Source organism: Hemiscyllium ocellatum, chromosome 2 (assembly GCF_020745735.1).
Source record: "Hemiscyllium ocellatum isolate sHemOce1 chromosome 2, sHemOce1.pat.X.cur, whole genome shotgun sequence".
NCBI lineage: Eukaryota > Metazoa > Chordata > Chondrichthyes > Orectolobiformes > Hemiscylliidae > Hemiscyllium > Hemiscyllium ocellatum.
The window spans coordinates 28,402,946-28,421,637 of NC_083402.1; the positions used below are offsets into that span (position 1 = coordinate 28,402,946).

Genomic DNA, 18,692 nt, shown 5'->3' on the forward strand with positions numbered 1-18,692 from the left:
TCGGGTGCATTTGTTGGCTTTGTGCCAGTACCCAAAAATTATCGCAATCCTGAAAAATGTTTCATCTCAAAGTAAGTTACATATCTCTGAATTCGTTAAATTGAAACAAAGAACCACGAACGCTGGAGATGTTAAACAAAAACAGGTATTGCTGAAGAAACTCAGTATTTGTGGTGAGAAAGCAGAGATAAGCCCTGTTCAGGGCACTTTACCTATCTCAGCTTAACTGCTGCTGAGATGCTCTTCCGCTGTTTTGTTGCGTATGGGCCTGACTCTACCAACACCACCTTGGTCAATCCTAAGCGGAGCCCAATCACTAACCCTAACCATAACCAAAACCATAAGCCTGATCCAGCTCGAAACCTTAAATCTACACCTAACCCTTACACTAAACCTAACCTTAATTCTAAACCTAAACCTAACTCTAGACCAAACTCTAACTCTAACCCTAACTGTAACCCTTACCATAGCCCTAATCCTAACCCTAACCCTAACTCTTAACTTATGCCTGGCTCTAGCCCTAACTCTTACCCTATCCTTAACATATCCCTAATCCCATCCTTCGGCCTTCCTTAAACTGGAGGTCATTGAAAAGTCACCCATCACAACCTGCACTATGCCCCATTTGGCCCCCATCTTGTTCTCACTGACCTACACTGGTTCTCGGTTCAGCAACATTTCCACGTTTGTGCAGACCTAAAATCCCCAAGATATCTGCACACTTCCAATTCTGTCTCGATGTGCACCAGGTTTCAATTACTTCACCAATGGTAGCAGTGTCTTCATGTATTGAGGCCTGAAGCCCTGGAACTCCCTCCTGTAAGTTCTCTCCCTCGCTGTATCTCTTTCCCCTCTGAGATGCTCCTTAAAACAAACTTCTTTGACTGTATTTGTCTTAATTTTTTTTAGTGTGATTGTACTAGATTTTGTCTCATAATACTCCATGAAACATTTGTTATATTGTACATAAAGAAGTGCTATATACTTATGAATAGTTGCAAAAGATTGCTTTAAACATTTACTTTATGTTTTTTCAAGTGATAGACCATTAAGATGCAGAAGTAGGTCATTCAGCCCATTGAATCTGATTAGATAACTTACAGTGTGGAAACAGGCCCTTCGGCCCAACAAGTCCACACCGATCCGCCAAAGCACAACCCTAACCCCTACGTTTACCCTTACACTTAACATTGTGAGCAATTGATCATGGCCAATTCACCTAGTCTACACATTTTTGGACTGTGGGAGGAAACCGGAGCACCCAGAGACCCAGAGGAAATCCAGAGAGAATGTGCAAACTCCACACAGTCTACCTGAGGCGGGAATTGAACCTGGGTCTCTGGCACCATGAGGCAACAGTGCTAACCATTGTGCCACCGTGCCGCCCCATTATGCCTTTTAATGAGATCGTGGCTGATTTGGTAGACCTCAACTCCACTTTTCTGCCTTTCTCCCATAAGACTTGAATCCTTAATAATGATTAGTAATGTTTGACTTAGCTTGCTGTAGGTAGATTTATCATTACTGAAGATTAGAATTTTTAATCAGAATTAAATCACTTCCTCTGAATAACTTGATTATAAATCTCCAAAATTCACTTTTTACAAAATTCTGAAATCCTGTTTTGTTCTATCAAGGTGCATTAGTCATTTTCTTAAAGAATTGGTAAAGCTGCCATAGTCCCACCAGACCATATGGCTCTCTCATTAAAAAGAGAGATGCAATTAATGGTGGTTTAACCTGAGGGTCACCACACCTCAGGCAATGGGAGAGGATGAGAAGGAGAGCCCTTCATGGTAACCATGATGTGGGAATTGAACCAATGCTGTTATCTTCACTGCACTACAAACCAGCCATCCATCCAACTGAGCTACCCCCATGCTTTTGGAGAAGTGAAGCAAAACTTACATTTGAAAAATAACCTTTGTTGTCTTTGGATCCAAAAGAACCAATCAAAGAATCAATAAAATCCCAGAAGGTTCAGTAATATCCTTCTGGGAAGGAAGCCTGATGACCTCACCTAGTCTGGCCTACATGTCACTCCAAATAACGTGATTGATTCTTAAGAGGCCTCTGAAATGAATCACCAAATTATTCCAGTGGAGAAGGAGGCCACTCAGCCCATCGTGACTGCACTAGTTTTATTACCTAGTGATAGTCTCCTACCTTTTCCCCATATCTGTGTATTTTGTGGTCTTGCAAACTACTCAGTTTAAGGGCAATTAGGGATGGACAACAAACTCTGCCCTTGCCAGCAATGTCCATATCCGATAAAAGAAAGAAAAGAGGAAATAAAATTTGGGCATCTCATTGAATGTCTGTAAACAAGTGCATTTAGGAGAGACTTTCAAGAGTGATTACTCCACCCTGGGTGCTGCTTTGACCTCCTTCCAGGGTGATGTCTCTAAATGAGCAGAACTGACCCTGAAAAAGGAGTTCCAAAAAATTCAATTTATGCTTAAATGTTTATAATCTGGCTAAGCTGATTTTGGCTGAGTTGCTCTAAAAAATATCAAGGCAATTGTGTAGAAGCTCCAGGCCATCATGTTTTGGTAGTTATTCATGATTTAATTGACAAGATTACATGGTTTTCTAACTGAACAGGAACGGAACTCGTCAGAAAATCCGAGAGGATTGCTTACGCAGCACTTGCCTTGTGCATATTTTGTGCCTTCAGTTACATGCTGCTGCCACTTTGTGCATATTACATCCGAGATTGGAGGATGTTACTGCTCACTTTGACTCTCCCAGAGATTCTATATGTCCCTCTTTGTTGATGAGTAAATGCATTGTTCATTGATTTAAGTTAAATTGCAATTTCAGACTAATATAGCTCCCATTCAAGTCAGAGGCCGTGAATTTTTGGAACTCCCTTTACCAAACTGTAATGGAAGTAAGGTAACTGAATATTTATAAGGCAGAGGTAGGTAGATTCGTGACTGACAAGGGAGTCAGTATTTATCAGGTGTAGGAGTGAATGTGGAGTTGAGGCCACAATCAGATCAACCAGAGTCTTGCAAACAGTTACATCCAAAATGTTGACTTCTTCACCTCCTGATGCTGCCTGGCTTGCTGTGTTCTTCAAGCCTCCTGCCTGTCTACATTGGATTCCAACATCGGCAGGTTTTTTTGTCTCTGTATCAATGTTATGCTGTAGATGGCCTGAATAAGCTGAGGGTCAGACTTCTGTCCCTCACTGAATGAATTCCTGGCCTCAATAGGAACTAGACAACCTGAATATCCAGCAGCTCCTCATATGATATGATGCCATAACTGGGAGTTGATCCTTTGTAAATGGACACTACAGTGACAGCTAATCTGTTCTGCACTCATGATCAGTCACAGATGCAGTGGTCAGCATTTACTCTGAGGTAGGTGTTTCTTATGTCGTGGTACTTATTCTAACTCCCAGAATACAAAAACCAGACATGAGTCACATTGTACTAAAACATTCAATGAAAGTTTACAATGATTCCTGGTATCTCCTTTTCATTACAATCTGGGCAATTCCATATCTGGGCTCGGACTGAAAGATTTGGTCACAAATTGTAGCACACTTTTATCAACATATCATGCTGCAAGTGACCCCAGTAAGACGGAGATTGTGACCTTTATGCCATCAACTCACTTGTCATAGCATGGTGATGACATCATGAGTATTGCATATTAGCTTTGAGACTATGAGGGGATGAATGGCCTGCTCCTGTTCCTATGCTTCTGTATTCTTATGCTCCAATATTCCTAGTTTCCTATAAGATATAACACAACAGCCCTGGCAGTCCCAGCAGAGCATGAGAGTGCTGAGTGCTGCTGGGATTATAAGAAAGCCCAGGGACAAGTGTCTTGGATAGGTAAGTCGGTCTTCCTGCCAGGGAGAGATTGAGCAATTGTTGGGAGGTAGGTTTTGGGAGGTCAGGCATGGAAGAATGTATAAAGGGGTGGTTATAATCTTAGAAGGAATACTCCAGATGCATAGACGGCATCCCATAAACATGTAACACCCCCACCCTTGCTTCTGGTCTTTTCATCAACTTTGGTGATAATATGGACTCCCTGCTGTTGCTACCTTGCACTGCTGTGCATGTTCGCACATTATGGCAGTAGAGGAACATTGAGATCCTGTCACTTAAGGCTCTCAATAAACCAAAAGGCAAGCAGAGCACCATGCTTACATTCTGCTCTTCTCCCTAACCCTGTAATGTAGGGAAAGGTTAGCAGGTATGTAGGAGGGCAGTGGGCTAGCTACCCATTGTATAGATTAGATTAGATTAGACTTACAGTGTGGAGACAGGCCCTTCGGCCCAACAAGTCCACACCGACCCGTCGAAGCGCAACCCACCCATACCCCTTACCTAACACTACGGGCAATTTAGCATGGCCAATTCACCTAACCCGCGTATATTCTATGCCTCCTGCCAAACTGTTTGTGCTGGCTTTGCATGGGTGAAATGACCATTTTCTTATTCACCGAGTTGTTTCTTCAAATTGTAGGTATATACCTGAATCTCCTAGATGGTTCCTAACACAAGGTTATGTGGAACAAGCTGAAGCTATATTGAAAGATGCTGCTCGGAAAAATGGGGCAATATTTGATACAACGTGCCGTAGTATGGTAAATATGTATTATTGTTTATTTGTTCGTGTCTTTCTTTGGCACTGCCTTATGCAGGGTTTATAATCTTTTCAATGTGTTTTGTACTCATCATACAACATTTAGTTTTTTGTAGTGACTGAATTAAGAAATTAAGGATCCCAGACTGAGTACAGCCAAAATGGAGGGAGAAAAGGAAAAGGTGCAATAAATCTGGTGGTGCTGATTAGGGTCATCCAAGTTTGTGTTAGCACTGATAGGATGTGAAGAATATGTACACCTTTTGGATTCATTGATCTCCTACTCCTTTTTCCTCCAGGAGCCTGTGGATAGGAATAGGCATGAACACAATTATTTGGATCTGATTATAACTGCCAACTTAAGAAATGTGACAATCCTTTCTTTCTTTATATGGTGAGTGGAGAATTCATCAACAAAACCCTCCCAGCAAACTCTACGGCCAAAATCTACATACTCTCAAATTATTCTGTTAGCTTTCCCTTTTTAATGAAGGATTCTTGTATGCATCCCCACAATTTCTTTGAAAGGCATGGTATAGTGGAAGCATTGTTGTCAGTAATTGAAAGCAAGAAGGGTAATCTTATTGGGAACTGAAGACCAGAAACCCTCGTAAAGAATGGCACAACCTATTTAGTGAGAGGCAGCCAACTGAGAAAATCCCGCAAAGAATATTTAATCTTTCTGTTCCTTGATGAGTGAACCATCAGTTCTAACTAGCAGGAACAAATGGCACATCGGGAAGATCAGCAGCTAGAAAGCTGCCTGGGCTAGGCATCAGGAGGAAGCTATGGACATCTTGAGAAAACCCATTGAAGAAGTGCTAGGAGTTGGAGAAGATGAGTTAGATGTCATCCTGATGGTCCAAGACATACAGTCGGTGGAACAGAATTGTATTACACAATTACAGTGGTCTCTTGAAATATATTTGATTACCTTTGGAGCACAGATTTTTTTAAACAATTCTTTAGTTTTTGATCCTTTCAAGGGTTTTGGAGGAGTAGGGAGCTCTCTGGCATGGCACAGTGAGTAGCACTGCAGTCTCACCGTGCCAGGGATCTAGGTTCAATTCCAGTCTTCAGTGACTTATATATGGAGCTTGCATATTCTTCCACTGTCAGCGTGGGCTTCCTCCAGGTGTTCCAGTTTCTTCCCACAGTGCAGACTAGATGGATTGGCCATAGTGTTCAGGGATGTATAGGCCAGGTGAATTAGCCACAGTAAATGTGATATGCGGGGGAATTTGAGTCTGGGTGGGATCCTCTTCAGACTTCATGGGCAAAATGGCCTCCTTCCATGTAGGGGTTCTCTAATGTTGTCCATTTGTTGCTTGGACATTTTGTCCACGTCTATTTTTAATTGTTCATATATTTGTAAGCCCATGATAAATCGTAAAAAAAAGCTCGCTCATGTTAAAATGTTTTTAAATTGTTCTTAATTTATTTTTCATACTTGCCTGATATTATCAATTTACTGAAAAAGAGCTGATAATTTTCCCTTTTTTATCAAGTCCCCTCACAGTTTTTTTTTTGAATTTTGCATAAAAATTCAAAGGCCCTGAGAGTTTAATCCCAAAGCTTTTAATAATGCTTGGGTCAAATATCTATGTAATATAATTAATACAGTGTTGAAAACAAGTAAAGACAATTTGACTTTAATCTTATTAATGTGAAGGAATTTTAGTTCACAAATCCTAATTGATAGTCTGAATTCAGAGGCACCACAGGCCTTAGATCTGTATGACCTGGTGTGATTGCGTTTGTTTGTTATAAAATGCTTTCATCTTCACTACCTCCCTCTTTTTGTAGATATTTAATGTAGCACACAGCTAAGAAACTGTTATGTGGTAAACTCCTGCTCCGGAAAAATCCTTGCTCAGGTGAAGATCCATTATTCTGAGTCTAAATGGCTAACTAATAAATCACATCCCTTCCTGCAGTATACATATTACCAGAGTAAATTATGTGAGCAAATGCTGCAATTCCTGTTGCCTTTAACCTCAGGGAGAGTTCAGTTTCCTGGGTGGAAACATTCAGAAAACATGGTGGACGTTGGGATTACTACCTCTACCATGTTAATATAACTCTGCGATTTCTGAGCCTTTCCTGACAGGATGGAGAGGGTGTGGCTTAGTCACAGCCCATAGCTGAGTCAGACCTACAAAATTTTAACACCCCAGAAGGGCATTTTCCTGCTATCCGTTGCCATTGTTAACTAAAATGTCTCTGGGGTGAGATTTTAAAGTTGATTTCTGCTTTTCTTGCACCACTGGATCAAAGGAATGATTTTTTTGGCAGGAATAATGTGCAGATGCAGTGTAATCGAAATGGTACCATTTTGATAAGACGAGAGCAGAGGTATCCGGGTACATATTCACAAATCTCTGAAAGGTCTGTTGATAAAGTGGTTATGGGATACTTGGCTTTGAATAACTGGTGAGGAGAAGGGCTGATGAAGGGCTTATGCACGAAACGTCAAATTTCCTGTTCCTTGGATGCTGCCTGACCTGCTGCGCTTTTCCAGCAACACATTTTCAGCTTTGAATAACTGGTGCATTGAATACAAAAAAAGTCATGCATAAGAAAAGAAATCTAGAGGTCCAGACTAGCGGAATGGGTTTAACTTCCACCAATGTAGCATCATATCATATAAAAATAAATCTAGAATTGAATGTTGCTTTCGAGATGGCGACCATAAGCTATAACTGATCATTGTAAAAATGCAATCACTTCACTATTGCCCTATGTGAAAGGAAATCTGCCATCCTTACCTGTCAACAATGCCTGTGTCTCCAAGGGAATATTTTCAAAATGTCTCAACAAATCTCTGGTTTGTACAAATCATTAGGCCTCAGTTAGAGTATTGTGTTCAATTCTGTGCAGCTCACTTTAGGAAGGTTATCAAGGCCATGCAAAGAGTAGAGAGGAGTCTTTCAGAAGAATAGCAAGGATTGGAAGCTTCAACTATGGGGAGAGACCTAATAGAGATGCACTAAGTGGAATGACATTAGTAAAATTGCACTTCTGGGCACTGTTGTATATGTATGCAGAGGCATTAAGTAAGCCAATGGTAGTATATTATAAAATACCTACAGGGCTGGAAACAGGCAATTCAGCCTATCAAGTCCACACCGACCTTCCAAAGAGCTTTCTTCCTAGACGCACCCAATCTCTGTAACGCTTGACAAAGGGTCAGCTCTTTTCTCTCCTTCCAGATGCTGCCAGACCTGCTGAGATTTTCCAGCATTTTCTCTTTTGGTCCCTGTAATGCTGTGTTTACTATGGCTAATTCACCTAGCCTGCACATCCCTGGACATTGAGCAATTTAGCATGGCTAATCCATCTCACCTGCTCATCTTTGGACTGTGGGAGGAAACTGAAGCATCCGGAGGAAACTCACACAGAGACAGGGCAAATGCGTAAACTCCACACAGACAGTCACCTGAGGATGGGATCAAACCCTGCTTTGATTCAGCGGTGCTAAACGCAGAGCCACTGTGCCACCCATGGTAGGGATAGAGGACAGAGAATTGGGATAAGAAGGGCATTTCAGGATGGCAACCTGTAATGATGAAGTTGCACAGGAATCCGTTTTGGGGCAACAATTATTTACGATATGTATTAATGATTTTGATGAGGAAAGTGAATGCACTATAGCCAAGTTTGTAGTTGGCACAAAAATAGATGGGAAGGCAAGTGGTGATGGTGACACAAAGAGTCTGCAGAGGGATACAGACAGGTTAAGCTAGTCAACAAAAACTTGGCAGATGGTATATAATGTGGGGTAATGTGAGGTTATGCACTTTGACAGGATGAGTAGAGGAGCTGAATATTATTTAGATGGAAAAAAAGATTGCTGAAATCTACAAAACAGAGAGATTTGTCAGCTCTCAACCAACAATTACAAAAAGCTAGCATCCAAGTTAAGCAGGTAATAGGGAGGCAAATGGAATGTTGGCCTTCATTCAAGGGGAATGGAATAAAAATGTAGGGAGGGTTTACTAAAACTATTCAAGGCACTGGTCGGACCACAGCTAGAATATTGTGAACAGTTTTGGGACCCTTATCTAAGGAAAGATATACTGGATTTACTTCCTTTCCAAAATCCAAATGATTAAATTTTACATCTAGTTGGAAAGGGGAGATAGTGGATCGAACACTTTAAACTGAAATAAGGGCAACTTTGTAGGGAATGGAAGCTGAGTTAGTTGTAATTCCTGTGTAATTTGATATCTTTCTGCCTCAGTTGTTATAAATATAAAGCAAAATAAAATCAGGTCGATCAGACTATTTGATGTGTGTCAACCCCCAGAGAGTGTCTTTCAGCCACAACAAGGCCTTCTATTTGTCTCTTGCTCATATGTGTATCCAGCTTCCTCTTAAATACATCTGTGTGATTCACCTTAAGCACATCCTGTACTAGTGAATTCTACAGTCTAACCACATGCCAGCTAAAGAATTACGTAGACTGTGCAGCACAGAACAAGGTCAATTGTTTTAATCAGTCCTTGCATTTGTGCTCTGCTTGAGTGGTTCCTCCCATCTTATTTCCATCTAACTTTATCAGTATAGTGCTCAATCCCCAACTCCTTCATGTGTTCGCCTGGCCTCCCCATTTCTGGATCTATGCTGTTTGCCTCAAACATCCCCTGTGGTAGCGGTTCTGCACTTTCACCACTCTCTGTGCAAAGGAATTTTGCAAGCATTCTTTACTGGATTTATTAATGACTATCTTATATTTGTGAACTTTAGGCCATCCCTGAGAGTGGAAACACTGCAAGCTAAAAGCTTGTGCCATTTGGACAAGAGAAATATTCTCCAGTATTTCAATGGCACTTAACTTCAAATGCTATTCCTCAGCCTTGCAATCACTAGTTCACTTAACGTACTGGATTTTTTAACATTAAAATTTTAACAATTGAGCGCAGAGCTGATATACCCATCTTGAGAGGTTATAAGGTGTTCCCAGGCATTTCATTTCCATTCATATCAAGAGGAATTTAAAATATTTGCAGTAAAGAGGAATGTGTATTTTTTCTTAGCTGTCACTTTGTTGGATGAAAGTGAATGGATGAGGTTTTTCACTCCCACTCAGTTCAAGTATAGCGTGTCGACAAGTGGAGCCTATTTAAGAGGGGGGTCTTTTTCCAGAAAAACAAATCTATCTGATTGCTTTAAAATCTTTAAAATAGGCTTCTGATCCTGCCTTTTAAGACAATAAATACTTTCACTCTGAAATAAGGTCGTCACTTGCAATTAAGTCTATTTCTAGAGTTTTCATCACATGACTTGTACCCATTCACCAGTCATATTTCAACCATCATTGTGATTCACCGGCTTTCTAAGCCAAATAGAAAGCTGAAAAAAAACCTAATTGCCCATTTGTCAGCCACTCTTTATCCCTTTTCTCTTAGATCTGGTGAGTGGTAAGGGTGGGTTAGCCCAGTGACCAATTCAATTGGAGCCGATGACTCGAGTAGAGTGCAGGATAAAGCACAGGTTATCAATATAAGTCATTTTGTTCATAAAGACCTTTCCTGCTCGTTTTGTCCCACACATACCATCAAACTATACAAAGTCAATTGCTTCCCTTTGATAAAGAGAACTGTCTGATGGAGAGACTTGTGGACTATGGTAATTAACTTTGATATTGACAAAGAGAAATATTCAAAGAAATAACAAGCGAAAAATGAGAAAAAAAAAGTCTCTTTAATGTCTCGATTTTTCTCCAGGATTGCACACCGTAGAATCCTGAAGCTCAATTTCTGGAGATTCTGAGTTCCTATCTGGACAACAAGCAGAAAGACAGCTAGTTATCATACAGTCATAGAGATGTACAGCTTGGAAACAGACCCTTCGGTCCAACTCATGCATGCTGACCAGATATCCTAACTTAATCTATTCCTATTTTCCAGTACTTGGTCAATATCCCTCCAAACCCTTTCATTCATATATCCAGATGCCTTTTAAATGCTGTAATTGTACCAGCCTCCACCACTTCCTCTAGCAGCTCATTTCATACACATACCACCCTCTGTGAGAAAAAGTTGCCCTTTAGGTCCCTTTTAAATTTTTCCCCTCTCACCCTAAACCAATGCACTCTTGTTCTGGGCTCCCCCACCGCAAGGGAAAGACCTTGTCTATTTACCCTATCCATGCCCCTCATGATTTTATAAACCTCTATAAGGTCACCCCTCAGCCTCTGGCGCTCCAGGGAAAGCAGCCACAGCCTATTCAGCCTCTGCCTAGAACTCAAGTCCTTCAGACCTGGAAACATCCTTGTCAATCTTTTCTGAACCCTTTCAAGTTTCACAACATACTTCCAATAGAAGTTCATTAGTCTTTTCCTATGAGATTGAGCTAGTGCACTATACTATTACAGAGTTATTCAGTATTTGCCTCTTCTTGTCTTTATCAGATTCCCTCCTATTGATAGTTACAGATTTGTCCTTTCATGATGCAACTCTTTCAACTCTGGAATTTTCTTCTGGTCACTTTCATTGGTCTGGTCCATTTTCAGGTTCCAACTTCATGACACCATAGTGCACGAGCTTAATTTTACAGATATGGCTGATGAAGTCGTTGTTTCTATGTTTGCTAATGACAGAAGTCACACAACACCAGGTTATAGTCCAACAGGTTTATTTGAAATCATAATCTTTCAGAGCACGTCAGGTGAAGTGGTATATTTGCTGTCCACTTAGGGGCAGTGGCTGGTCTGTGGAGAAGGGAGCTGAGCAGTACGTTCAGACATATATTGTGGTTGTGTTCACCAGAACCATCTGAGACATCATGGGTAGATGCATGACTTCCAATCCTTCTGAATGGCATTAATCTAGGTTTCTGATACCAAGTGGACAAGGATGCCATCATAGTTCTTTAGCAGAAGAGAGGCTCAGTCTTATTAAGCAGAATTGGTCCAATTGCATAGTACGTAGTAGCTAATTATTTACATCTGAGTACATGATAGTCTTTTCTGAAATCTCAAGCTAGACTTAACATTAAATACAGACTATCGTTTATCCATAAGGTGCCCAGCATTGGTAGCTGGAACCACTGATAGCTGGAACATACCCCACAACGTCAGTCAATCCTTTGAGGTACCAACTATATTGTACAACATGGCACACAGCAGTGGGGGCAGCAGCAATCTCATTGTGTCCACTGGGAGTGATACTGAGGTTCAAGCTACAGGAAATGGAGGGAAAAGCTGCAGCCACAGGATCAGGGAGGGTAAGAATTCATTAGAACCGTAATATTGGGGGAGATCCATTTTCAGGAATTCCACACTCAGTAGCCAGGCTGTGATTTGGGAACACTACAACTTTATCATCTTCTGCCATTGCAATTTTTCCCTTTATCTGTGACATAACCCCACCTCCTGCTGTATAGTCACTTCTTCCTGTTTGTTAAGGTATAAGCAATCTTTGACACCATTCCTTCTTCCCAGCAGGAGTTTGAGATGAAACAGAATGCTTGCACGTTGGAGAATTTCTGACCTCCTATTCATGTCACCACTAAGACCCACCTACTTCCACATCCTGATTTTACCCCCAAACCGGCCCATCTGCTGCTGATGCCTTCATTCATGCCCTTTGTTACCTCTTAACCTGACTATGCCAATGCAGTTCTAGCTAGTCTTCTATATTCTACCCTTCCTGAGCTTTGAAAGTGAAATGCTAATGTTGTTACTCTCTCCACAAATGATGCCAGATCTGCTGAGTTTCACCTTTCACTATCTTTGTAATTCTTCCAAGCCCAAACACGCTGAGATATTTGTAATCTCTAAGTCTGACCTCTTGTGTTATTCTCAATTTTAATCACTCTATCATTGGTGGCCATACCTTTGGTTCCCTAGGTGCTAAGCTCTGAAATACCTGCCTCACACTCATGCATCTCTCTACCTTGCTTTCCCATTTTAAGAAACACATTAAAGGCCACCCTTTTGACCCAAATGTTTGGCAACATCTGACCTATCTCTTTATGTGGGTTGGTGTCATATTTTATTTTATATTGCTCCTGTAAAGCGCATTGTGGAATTTTGCTATTAACTGCTGGAATATTGTTGGAATCCACTGTGCTGCTGCCATGACTGCATTAAACAACTCCTTTTCTGGGCTGATTGCATTCCTTTAGCTGCCAGGTGAGTTGCTGTAATGGTTGCAAGGCCATTTCTGTGAGGTGGGGACATGTCAGGGAGACAGTCCAATTCTTAAATTTCTGTGACCCCACCCACCCAACACAACCCACGACAGGTTAACTGTCAAGTTCACTTTGATACTCAGGCCTGATACTGGCATTAGGGGCTTGAGGACTTACTTGTTCCACAACTGCAAACTTTTCTAAAGTTGCCCCGTACAGAAAATTTATACCATTTTACTTATTATACCTGTTGGAGAGAAAACAATTTCACTTCAATTCTTCTGGCAGACATTGTAGCTGACTTCATACGAACCAGATACAGTTACCTCATTAACTACAAGCTTAGTGACAAATTTCCATGACAGATCTGCCATCAGGATATAAATGACCTGACTTTATTGTACATTTGACAGATTATGAACAATATTTTTCTTTCTTTTGTAGGATGATTAGTAACATTGGATACCATAGACTATCCCTCAGTACTCCCAAATGCATGGGGATCCCTACATCAACTGCTTTATCTCTGCGGCTAGTGAACTCTTGGTATATGTGATCGTCTGGTGGCTGATTCACCTCGGCGAATTACCACTGCTTCTATGTTCATACTTAGTGGAGGTGTTCTCCTTCTGGTCCAGTTTGTTCCTTCAAGTAAACATAAAAATCCTGCATTTCATTTTAAACACACATTTTCAGTCTTCCTCAGTGGGCTGGTGAGGTCTTTGCAGTTCTCTCGTAAGTTCTGAAATGCCCATTTCTGAAGCTCTTGGCTTAGCTCCCCATTACTAATCTGCAGCAAACTTTCTAGCTCTTTGCTGTATCTCAGTAACTGACTCCCCATGGGTCCCCACTGTAGCTCTGCATACACTTTCCTTGGTCAGGAATTTCATAAGAAGAATAGCTAGCTAGTAACGTTTGGTTGTAAGTGCAATATCTGAAGAGCAGTAATGCTGTTACTCAGTTACCAGTAATAGCAACAACAAGCTAGACACATTTATTCATTTCTTCCAAGTTTTGATAGGAATTGCATCTTAATGAATAAATGCAATAAAAAAATCTTACATTGTGAGCTAGCATTTTTGGAACAAAGTGAAAAATCTCTCATTTATTTCTCTCTGTCTCTCTGTCATACTTGATGCGCCATATTTAGTGGTGATGATTATATTTTCAGTATGTATTGAGTTCATCTGTAGGCAGTTAACAGTAGCTTAGAAAATCTCTTCTCCATTTCACATTTAAGGAAGGGGCACAAAGTCAACAAACTCCTCTTAGGTTTGAATGATCAAGGTCTGAAGCTACAAGAGTCACAACTTACTACCCTAAGTCCCCACTTTAGAATATACAATCAATACCTTAGGTCAACTTCCTAAGATTTCATTGTAAGTCTACAATCCTTAGGACTCTACTACAAAACTCTAGGTTTCCATTGCATCCTCTGTAATTAATTAACTAGGTGCTCAATGCATTCGGGTAACTAAATCCCTGGGTCCTTATTGTATTGATGCAGCCAATCCATTATACTTTAGCATATTCTATTTCTATATATGCCCTAGGTATCTCTATATGTACACATTCAGCAGTTACCAACTTATTTTCCTGCTCCACCAGTCTGTACGTAAATAAGTGATTTAGATTATTTCCCTGTGACTTATGCAAATACATGCATGTTGAAAGCCTGGGTATTTTGCTAAAATAAATGGATACTATGCCACCAAACAAATTGTGTGCATAACGGAATCCTAAACAGCTAGGAATTACATGACATCGAATGAGTAGAAGCTGGGTGGAGATTATTAGACATTCGATGTTGAAGTCATTTCCACCAGCTTAAAGGAAGGAAATTCTACCCTGTCTTGGAATGGTTTATTTTTGGTCTGCAATTTTGTTTTAAATAGAATAAAATTACAAAACATTTGACTCAATCACAATTTGATTAGTTATTGATTATTGATTATAACTAGTTATAACTATTGATTAATTTGGTTTTGACAGCTCTTCAAATTGTGATCTCTGTATTGTTGATCATTTGTAAATCTGGTGCTACAGTCCTCTATACAATCATCTATATTTTCACATCTGAATTGTATCCAACTGTGGTGAGGAATATGGGGCTTGGGGCATGTTCCATGGCTTCCAGAGTTGGCAGCATAATCTTCCCATATTTTGCATACCTTGGTAAGTGAAAAACTCAAACTTCATGTGAATATTGGAAATGATTTAGTCATGATGTTTGAAAAGAAACTTTAAGGCAGCATTCGACCAAGTGTGGCATCAAGGAGCCCTAGCAAAACTGGAATCAATGAGTATCAAGGACCAAACTCTCCAGTGGTTGGAGCCTTATTTGGCATGGAGGAAGATGGTTGTGTTTGTTGGAGGTCAGTAATCTCAGTTCCAGGACATCTCTGCAGGAGTTCCTGAGGGTAGTGTCCTAGGCCAAACCAACTTCAGCTGCTTCATCAATGACCTTCCCTCCAGCAAAAGGTTAAAAGTGGGGATGTTTGCTGACTATTGCACAATGTTCAACACTATTCATGACTCCTCAGATAGTGAAACAGTCCATGCTCAAATGCAACAAGATCTGGACAACATCCAGGCTTGACAAGTGGCAAATAATATTCATACCACACAAATGCCAGTCTATGACCATCACCAGTAAGAGACCATCTAACACTGCCCCTTGTCATTCAATAGTGGTACCATTGCTGAATCCTCCACTATCAACAGCTTGTCAGGCATCATTGAAAAGAAACACACTCGACTCATCACATAAGTACAATGGTTACAAGAGCAGGTCAGGGGCTAAGAATACTATGGTGAGTAACTCATCTCCTGACTCCCAAAACCTATCCATCATCTACAAAGCGCAAGTCAGGAGTTTAATGGAATACTTTCCACTTGCTCGGATGAGCTTGACACCAGGGACCAGCAGGAGGTCATTGTACACATTGGAACCAATGATGTAGGAAGGGAAAAGGATGATATTTAGAAGGGAGAATATAGAGAGTTAGGCAGGAATTTAAAAATGAGGTCCTGGAGGGTAATAATATTTGGATTACTCTCAATGCTGCAGATTAATGCATGGCTGAAGAGCTGGTGTAAGGAAGAAGGATTCACATTTTTGAATCACTGGAATCTCTTCTGGGGTAGAAGTCACCTGTACAAAAAGGATGGATTTGCACCTGAATTGGAAGGGGAATAATGTACTTACAGGGAGATTTGCTAGAGCTGCTCAGGAGGATTTAAACTAGTAAGATTGGGGGTGGACCCAGGGAGGTACTGAGGAAAGAGATCAATCTGAGACTGGTACAGTTGAGAAAAGAAGCAAGTCAAACAGCCAGGGCAGGCAGGAATAAAACAGAGGTCAAGGTAGGCCTGATAAATTAAACTGCATTTATTTCAATGCAAGAGGCCTAACAGGAAAGGCAGATGAACTCAGGGCATGGTTAGGAACGTGGGACTGGGATATCGTAGCAATTACAGAAACATGGCTCAGGGTTGGGCAGGACTGGCTGCTTAATGTTCCAGGATACAAATGCTATAGAAAGGATAGAAAAGGAGGCAAGAGAGGAGGGGGAGTGGCATTTTTGAAAAGGGATAGCATTACAGCTGTACTAAGGAAGGATATTCCTGGAAATATATTCAGGGTGGTTATTTGGGTGGAACTGAGAAATAAGAAAGGCATGATCATCTTATTGGGATTGTATTATAGATCTCCTAATAGTCAGCCGGAAATTGAGAAACAAATTTGTAAGGATCTGTAAGGATGGTTATGGTAGGGGATTTTACCTTCCCAAACATAGACTGGGACTGCCATAGTATTAAGGGTTTAGATGGAAAGGAATTTATTAAGTGTGTACAAGGCAATTTTCTGATTCAGTATGTGAATGTACCTATTAGAGAAGATGCAAAACTTAACCTACTGTTGGGAAATAAGGCAGGGCAGGTGACTGAGGTGTCAGTGGGGGAGCACTTTGGGGCCAGTGACCATAATTCTATTAGATTTAAAATAATGATGGAAAAGGATAGACCAGATCTAAAAGTTGAAGTTCTAAATTGGACAAAGGCTAATTTTGATGGTATGAGGCAAGAACTTTCAAAAGCTGATTGGGGGGAGATGTTTGCAGGGAAAGGGTCTGCTGGAAAATGGGAAGCCTTCAGAAATGAGATAACAAGAATCCAACGATCTGTACTTCTGTTATAGTGAAAGGAAAGGCTGGTAGGTGTAGGGAATGCTGAATGATGAGAGAAATTGAGGGTTTGGTTAAGATAAAGAAGAAAGCATATGTCGGTACAGACAGGAGAGATTGAGTGAATCCTTAGAAGAGTATACTTAAGAGGGAAATCAGGAGGACAAAAAGGGGACATGAGATAGCTTTGGCAAGTAGAGTTAAGGAGAATCCAAAGGGCTTTTATAAATACATTAAGGATAAAAAGGTAACTCGGGAGAGAATAGGACCCCTCAAAGATCATCAAGACAGCCTTTGTGTGGAGCCGCAGGAGATGGGGGAGGTGCTAAACAAGTATTTGTTTACTGTGGAGAAGGACATGGAAGATATAAAATGTGGGGGAATAGATGGTGACATCTTGAAAAATGTCCATATTACAGAGGAGGAAGTGCTGAATGTCTTGAAATGCATAAAGGTGGATAAATCCCCAGGACCTGATCAGGTGTACCCGAGAACCCTGTGGGAAGCTAGAGAAGTGATTGCTGGGCCTCTTGCTGAGATATTTGTATCAGCGATAGTCACAGGTGAGGTGCTGGATGACTGGAGGTTGGCTGATGTGCCATTATTTGGGAAAGGTGTTAAGGAAAAGCCAGTGAACTATAGATCGGTGGTCCTGATGTCAGTGCTGGGCAAGTTGTTGGAGGGAATCCTGAGGGCCAGGATTTACATGTATTTGTAAAGGCAAGGACAGATTAGGGATAGTCAGCATGGCTTTGTGTGTGGGAAATCATGTCCCACGAACTTGATTGAGTTTTTTTGAAAAAGTTACAAAGAGAATTGATAAGGGCTACGTGGTGGGTGTGATCTATATGGACTTCAGTAAGGCATTCAACAAGGTTCCCCATGGTAGACTGGTTAGCAAGGTTAGATTATCATGGAATACAGGGAGCCATTTGGATACAGGACAGGATTGAAAGCAGAAGACAAAGGGTGGTGGTAGAGGATTGTTTTTCAGTCTTGAGACCTGTGATCAGTGGAATGCCACAAGGATCGGCACTACGTCCACTACGTTTCCTCATTAAATAAATGATTTGGATGTGAATGTAGGTGGTATAATTAGTAAGTTTGCAGATGACACCAAAGTTGGAGGTGTAGTGGACAGCGAAGAGGGTTACCTCAGATTAAAATGGTTTCTTGATCAAATGGGCCAATGGACTGAGGAGTGTCAGATGGTGTTTAATTCAGATAAACGCGAGGTGTTGCATTTTGGGAAAGCAAATCTTAGCAGGACGTACACACTTAATGTTAAGGTGTGAGGGAGTGTTGCTGAACAAAGAGACCTTGGAGTGCAGGTTCATAGCTCCTTGAAAGTAGAGTCGCAGGTAGATAGGATAGTGAAGAAAGTATACTTTCCTTTGTTGGTCAGAGTATTGAGTACAGGAGTTAAGAGGTCTTGTTGTGGCTGTACAGGACATTGGTTAGGCCACTCTTGGAGTATTGCGTGCAAATCTGGTCTCCTTCCTATTGGAAGGATGTTCCAAAAAGGGTTCCAAAAAGATCTGCAAAGTTGTTATTGCCAGAGTTGGAGAATTTGAGCTATAGGGAGAGGCTGAATGGGCTGGGGTTGTTTTCCCTGGAGCATCGCAGGCTGATGGGTGACCTCAGAGAGGTTTAAAAATCATGAGTGGTATGGATAGGATAAATAGACAAAGCCTTTTACCTAGGGTCAGGGAGTCCAGAACTAGAGGGCATAGATTTAGGGTGAGAGGGGAAAGA

The 18,692-nt window shown here is 41.0% G+C and overlaps 1 protein-coding gene across 1 annotated transcript in view; it reads left to right on the plus strand.

The window, feature by feature from the left end:
- LOC132822098 (storkhead-box protein 2-like) overlaps window positions 1–18,692 on the plus strand; it is a 437,283-nt gene that overhangs the window by 31,477 nt on the left and 387,114 nt on the right. The window contains exon 2 of the mRNA XM_060835161.1: window positions 4,492–4,612. The gene's annotated coding sequence lies outside the window, so the exon portion shown is untranslated. The remainder of the gene's footprint in view (window positions 1–4,491; window positions 4,613–18,692) is intronic.